Genomic DNA, 7745 nt, shown 5'->3' with positions numbered 1-7745 from the left:
CCATCTGACCGTCTTCATATCAGTGGATTTCAATGGAGACTACTCTAGGGGTCGAATCTTAAACTCGGCTCCCTGGTTTAGCCCACAGCCAAATCCATAGAAACACAGACTCTGACACTATGGTAAGCCTTGTGTCAGCACTGAATGGCGGAGAACATCCCAGAAGACCTTCTGTCTACCGAGAACCCCCCATGAGACCTGCTGTATATCAGGAACATTCAACAATGCTAGCTGTATATAGCTGGAACAGACCACAAAACCTGCCATATACCGGGAACAAACCAAAAAAGCTTATGTTTACTTAACACACCCCACATGACCCTTTCTATATGGAGAACACTCTAGAAGACATCACATCTACCAGAAACACCCCACAAGACCTGTCCCATACTGGCAACACCCTACAAGACCTGCCGAAAATTATCCCAAAAGACCTGTCGTGTACTGGGAACACCCCACAAGACCTGCTGTTTACTGGAAACAGTTCACAAGACCTGCCGTATACCGGAAGAACCCCACAAGACTTGCCATATACCGAGAACACCCTACAAGACCCCCTGTATATTGAGAACACTTCACAAGACCCGACATATACAGGTAACACTCCACTAGACCTGCCGTATACCAGGAGCTCCCCACAAGACGTGCCATATGCCGGGAACATCCCACAAGCCCTGCCGTTATGTAAAAATTAAATGAGGATCCTTGTCTCCTTCCTGGCCAGTTGAGTGTTTTTCTATGTAGAGAAGAAGTGCTGTGTGTGAATGAGTTCAAGATGCAGACTGCTCTGCTGGGCGATTTCTGGACCTTTGCAACAAGCTGTGAACTTGGTTTGATGCAGAAGCGGCATATAACAGCATCTGAAAAAACCCCACAAAAGTTAGATACTGAAGTGTTCAGACACTTGTAATGGTGCAGATGTCCAGGAGAGGATTGCAAGAAGCCCAAGGAAATGAATGCAGAAATGATCCCAGCAGACGCAGAAGTGAAGAACATGTCGCCGTCTACTTTAGTCATCTCAATTGACTCAACAGGGTGTCAGCACTGAGGGGGTTAAAGAGGGGGATGAACAGACGTGTGGGGCAGTTTGGCTACTGGATGCAATGACAGACGGCCATTGTGTCTTCTCCTATATCATTCTTCCATTATCTTGTCCAAACCACAAAAGGAAAACATGAGTCTGTTTTTTGTTGTCCACCTAATGTGATGTGGATTCCATGTCTAACATAATCCAGTTAAGGGCAGCCAGTGTAATAATCTGTTTATTTCTACGTCCGGAGATAGCGAGCTATTGAACTGAGAAATCCTAACCCCATAGACAGTACATAGGATCAGTGGTGTGCCCTGCGGGGGGCTGACAGGGAATCCCACCGAGGACACAACTAGATTCTGGAGGTTTGCTCTGCAGGTGCACGGTGCCCGTGTGATTACTGCAGGTCGTTTGCACCATACACTTACAAAAGGGATGGCGTTGGAGGGTTCATTTACCCCTTGAGGTGAAAAAGTATTCATACCCCGTGAACTTCTCCACATTCTTTTCACGTTACACCCACAAACTTAAATGTATTTTACTGTGATTTTGTTATATACGAACACAAAGAAGCAAGTATTTGTGAAGTGTAAAGGAAATTATACACGGTTTTCTAATTATTTTAAAAATATAAATCTGAAAATTGTGATGTGCATTTGTATTCAGTCCCCTGTAGTCGGATACCCTTAAATAAAATCCTGAGTGACCATTTTCTTCCAGAAATCAAATAATTAATAAATTGAGGCCACTTGGGGGTAATTTCTTCTCAGTATAATTACGGCTGTTCTGTGAAGGCCTCAGAGGTTTGATAACATTAGGGATCAAACAGTATCATGAAAACCAAGGAACACACCAGACAAGTCAGGGATAAAGCTGTGGAGTAGAGTAAAGCAGGGTTAGGTTATAAAAAAATAGCTCAAGCTCTGAACATCTCACACGGCACTGTTCAATCCATCATCCAAAAATGAAAGGAATATCGCACAACTGCAAACCTACAAAGACATGGCCGTCCACCTAAACTGACATCCCAAGCAAGGAGAGCACTAATTAGAGAAGCAGCCAAGAGGCCCTTGGTCATTGGAGGAGCCGCAGAGATCCACAGCTCAGGAGAATCTGTCCACAGGGTAACTACTAGTTGCTTACTCCAAAAATCTTTTTTTTATGGTGGTAAGAAGAGAGACATTTTTGGAAGCAATTTATCAGAAGTTGCCCTGTAAGAGACACTTCAAGCATGGGGAAGAAGGGGCTCTGGTCAGATGAGACCAAATGAGAACTTTTTGGGCTAAATGCAAAAAGCAATGTGGTGGAAAATGAACACTGTGATTTCCAGAATGCCACAACTTTTCCTTCTAGGTGTTGCAATATAAATAGTGAGGGGTGTAAAATACTGGCATTTTCTTATATAGCAGAGGGGTCTTTAGTAGCTGCTAATTCTGCGGAAATTATAGTTTTCACATGGTTTGTACAAGCCAAATCAATGGCAAATTAACCTAGTTATAAAGTGAATTATCTCATGTACACTGGGAAGACTGGGAAAGCTCTATCGAAACTGGCAGGGAAGAAACAAATGGCGACTATATTGGATATTATTCTCTAATGTAGTGAATAGCAGAGTCTCAGGATCCGTGGTGGCACATAAATCATATGCCCGTTAATCTGTTGTATTTTTTTTGGGGGGGGGGCATTTTGGCAGCAAAAATGGGGTTTGTGTGCTGCACTTCTGTTGCAAGATTTGCAGATGGAACAACCTGCAATGATAGAATGAATGTTATAAAATTGTGGCCCACACTAACCTATTTGCTCACTGCAAAAAAATGGACCCCTAGATGGCCAAAACATGCAGAAATGTGGCTTATAAGATTAAGTTCACACTGCGTTTTTGATGCTGTGTGAAAAAAACGCAGCATCTTACAGTTCCAGCAAAGTGAATGGGATCTATAGACATCTCGTGCACACTGTGCTTTTTCTTAAGGCTGCGTAAACTGACCTACAGTGCGTGTTTGAAACCATTTCTTTTGCGAGTACGCTGAGTTTTACGTGCGGATTTTCTCCATAGAATTGCATTCGATGTGGAAAATTTGCAGGTAAAAAACACCTGTTTTTTTTTGTGGATTTCAGCTGCAGAAACGCACTAAAAATGCATGTAGTCCGCACACGGCTGTATCAATAAAATTTTGTCAAAGCCAAATATTAGGAAGTTTCAAAAACAAAACATGACAAACCAAAAAAAAGACAAAAACGGCAGTGTCAAAAACGCAATAAAGACGTGGAACCTGAACGTGATAAAGACACGGAACCTGGTCCACCGGCCATGTCGACAGCCAATAGTTGCCAGACAAGAGCCCTATGATCCTCCTCCTACCTGCCGACATTCCCGGCACCTCTTTGGCTAGTTGGCCACTGAGATGTCACTATACAGGGATGGCCTAATAATAAGAAGACGTGTCGGGGATCACAGCAGGTGGTGGGAGAATCATAGGTCTCTGGTCAGCAACCACGGACTGCCGACATGGCCGGAGGACCAGGGTCCTGCAAATCTTTTTGCTCATTTCTAATAAATATATGTTATATTCCCATCCTACCTATAAATAATGGCTCCTGTGTGCTCAGACCATTGTCCATGGGCTCCTTCAGCACTTCCACCCCATTGATCCCCAGCAGTGTTAACAAGTTTCCTGCCCAGTTAAGAACTTTTAAGCATATTGGTAAACGTGTTTGTTTTCCTGTCTGTATGGGTCATGGAAAGAATGGGATGTACATACTAATGGCTGTTTTCTGGAAGAATTAGTCCAGGAAGGAAGGAGAATTTGGATTAAATAATGCTAAAAACTTAGCAATGTAGCAGCATGGTATATATTCTCCCAACCTCTGGACAAGGTACATACAGCTCGGGGATTCACGGCGTGTGGCATCTCTCTGTATCAACACTTCCATGAATACGCCCCATTCAGACCTGCACCTGCGACCTTCCCCGACCTCCGCAGGGAGCAGCCAGACCGAGGGACAATACACCTGCTTTACTAGGGTCAGTTCAGGCCGAATAGGAGGCCTCATGAAAAGTTAACAGAAACTTGCTCCTATCGTCATCACATGACCACTGAGGCGGCTCTTTAAGATTAAGAGGCCCGTCATGGCTCCCCTCTTCCAATTTTCCACAAACTATTCAACAGCCCAAAAAATAAATTGCCCTTCAGTCCTACAAAGGATGGATTTTTACGCAAATTATATTCTGATCCTATAAAAAAAAAAAAGTTTAGGTGCCTTAAAATTAAGAGTAAGTCTCATATGTATTTGTAATTTTTTTTTTAAATTAATATTAGAACTCAATGCCAGGCAGCAGCTGCAAAAGCAGATACAAATTTAGGTTGCAAAAAAATAAATCTAAACTATAATTGTAATTTCATACAAATGATGTAAGGACACAAAGATACAATATTGTTCAGGATCTATGTGTGGGTGTACTAGAGGCATGAGTTTAATATAATCCATGGAATTACATTACATATATTTATTACGCTTTAGGGTCTGTAGAGATCTCAAAGAATAATAATAATAATCATTTTTTAGTCTATATTTCTTCTAGTTTTGTGCTTTTTTTCTGATCAAGGAGGTAAAATGTCTCCACCTAGTGAAATGATCTGCTCACTACAATTACAGGTGACAATTATGGCATATTCAGTTCTTGGACCCCCAACTATTGGGAGAATGGGGTGCCCTGACACCCTGGGTAAGATGGACATTTTCAAGCAGAGACTGAATAGAGACATACCTGCATCTCTCTTGGTTCTGGGCTATTAAGCAGACGAGTCGCCTTCATTGCAGACATCTCTGCAGCTGTACCGGTTACCTGAATGAAGCTTACATGTGTGGCAGTGATGGAAGTGCGGATGAGACGCTCTACCACCTGCAGACATGAGGATCCACGAGGATGGACTGAGTGCCGGAGCATGTGGGACTATCAGCACCGGACATGTAAAAGAGGGTGGTGCATTTATTATGGGCCGTACAATTTTCAGGATTAAAATGTTGCACAATTTTGGACCAGAACTCGTGCTACATACTTTGCAGCAGGGTAAAAATACTCAGCTGAGCATTTTTGAGATATATTTTTAGCCAAAGAGGAATATGGGGGTATCCCGATACTCAGTGCTTAGGTTTCCTGCACTGTTCCTCTGACAATATAAAGCTGGCCATACACAATAGATAGTTATCAGCTGATTGATCATTCACCCAACAGGCAACTCCAAAAATAAACATCAGCACTTGTCACAGCTGAGCAATCCTGTGTTCTCTATGAGAGAGCCACTGTCAGACTTCGCTCTCCAGACTCCTCTGTCCTCCCCCTCCCCCTCTAGACTCCTCTGTCCTCCCCCTTCAGACTCCTCCTCCCCCTTCCAAACTCCTCCTCTTCCCTCCAGACTCCTCCCTTGAAAACTCCTCCTCCCTCCAGACTCTTCTGTCCTCCTCCTCTCTCCAGACTCCTGCCCTCCTCCTTTCTCCCTCCCTTTAGACTCCTCTGTCCTCCTCCTTTCTCCCTCCCTTCAGACTCCTCTGTCCTCCTCCTTTCTCCCTCCCTTCAGACTCCTCTGCCCTCCTCCTTTCCCCCCCCTCCAGACTCCTCAGCCCTCCTTTTTTCTCTCTCCCTCCAGACTCCTCTGCCCTCCTTTCTCTCTCCCTCCAGACTCCTCAGCCCTCCTTTTATCTCTCTCCCTCCAGACTCCTCTGCCCTCCTTTCTCCCTCCCTCCAGACTCCTGTGTCCTCCTCCTTTCTCTCTTCCTCCAGACTCCTCAGCCCTCCTCCTTTCTCTCTCCCTCCAGACTCCTCTGACCTCCTCCTTTCTCCCTCCCTCCAACTCCTCTGCCCTCCTCCTTTCTCCCTCCCTCCAGACTCCTGTGTCCTCCTCCTTTCTCCCTCCCTCCAGACTCCTGTGTCCTCCTCCTTTCTCTCTCCCTCCAGACTCCTCAGCCCTCCTCCTTTCTCTCTCCCTCCAGACTCCTCAGCCCTCCTCCTTTCTCTCTCCCTCCAGACTCCTCAGCCCTCCTCCTTTCTCTCTCCTTCCAGACTCCTCTGCCCTCCGCCTTTCTCTCTCCCTCCCGACTCCTCTGCCCTCCGCCTTTCTCTCTCCCTCCAGACTCCTCTGCCCTCCGCCTTTCTCTCTCCCTCCAGACTCCTCTGCCCTCCTCCTTTCTCTCTCCCTCCAGACTCCTCTGCCCTCCTCCTTTCTCTCTCCCTCCAGACTCGTCTGCCCTCCTCCTTTCTCTCTCCCTCCAGACTCCTCTGCCCTCCTCCTTTCTCTCTCCCTCCAGACTCCTCTGACCTCCTCCTTTCTCTCTCCCTCCAGACTCCTCTGACCTCCTCCTTTCTCTCTCCCTCCAGACTCCTCAGCCCTCCTCCTTTCTCTCTCCCTCCAGACTCCTCTGCCCTCCTCCTTTCTCTCTCCCTCCAGACTCGTCTGCCCTCCTCCTTTCTCTCTCCCTCCAGACTCCTCTGCCCTCCGCCTTTCTCTCTCCCTCCAGTCTCCTCTGTCCTCCTCCTTTCTCTCTCCCTCCAGACTCCTCTGCCTTCCTCCTTTCTCTCTCCCTCCAGACTCCTCTGCCCTCCTCCTTTCTCTCTCCCTCCAGACTCCTCTGCCTTCCTCCTTTCTCTCTCCCTCCAGACTCCTGTGTCCTCCTCCTTTCTCCCTCCCTCCAGACTCCTCTGCCTTCCTCCTTTCTCTCTCCCTCCAGACTCCTGTGTCCTCCTCCTTTCTCCCTCCCTCCAGACTCCTGTGTCCTCCTCCTTTCTCTCTCCCTCTAGACTCCTCTGTCCTCCTCCTTTCTCTCTTCCTCCAGACTCCTCTGCCTTCCTCCTTTCTCTCTCCCTCCAGACTCCTGTGTCCTCCTCCTTTCTCTCTCCCTCCAGACTCCTCTGCCCTCCTCCTTTCTCTCTCCCTCCAGACTCCTCTGCCTTTCTCCTTTCTCTCTCCCTCCAGACTCCTCTGCCCTCCTCCTTTCTCTCTTCCTCCAGACTCCTCTGCCTTTCTCCTTTCTCCCTCCCTCCAGACTCCTCTGCCCTCCTCCTTTCTCTCTCCCTCCAGACTCCTCTGCCCTCCTCCTTTCTCCCTCCCTCCAGACTCCTCTGCCCTCCTCCTCTTCTCCCTCCCTTCATCATCTGTCGGGCAGAGTTGGAGGCCCCCACACATCATATAGCTGGCCGATCCAGCCACTTTACCTTAGGACCAGTGCAGGGTCCAGTCATGGGGAATGCATTATGCTTGCACCATGTAGAAGAGCTGAACTTGACATTTAATTCTGAGGCTACATTGTTGTGATAAATCGCCTGCAGTCCCATGACAAAGCTACTGAGGAAAGGTGATATGTTCAATGTGTTGTGTCAATTTCTCTCTGCTATATTTCTATACATTAAGTGCTTGATATATGCGGCTTTACATAGGATAAGGTAGTATAAATTCTCTGCAGTCCTAACGTAACACATAGTAAACAGTTAAACTCAAACACTACTACAAGGTTGCACAGCAGGACTTTACATTACTTGCAATTACATCAAGGCTAAAAGCATAGACTTAACTCGGCTACATTTGTGCAGTGTGATTTGTGCCATGCTGATATCAGCGTAGCAAAGCCCAGTTTGTCAGGTTCTACCTGCAGTCCTATGTAAAACCTCAGATGATGCAGGTGGTGACAAGGAGCCTTTAGATTGGTGGATTTACATAGG

Source organism: Phyllobates terribilis, unplaced genomic scaffold (assembly GCF_046119375.1).
Source record: "Phyllobates terribilis strain yellow unplaced genomic scaffold, ASM4611937v1 Scaffold_3__8_contigs__length_932513732, whole genome shotgun sequence".
Classification (NCBI taxonomy): Eukaryota; Metazoa; Chordata; class Amphibia; order Anura; family Dendrobatidae; genus Phyllobates; species Phyllobates terribilis.
The sequence above is the reverse complement of the archived record's forward strand: the minus strand, read 5'-3'. Positions refer to the sequence as shown.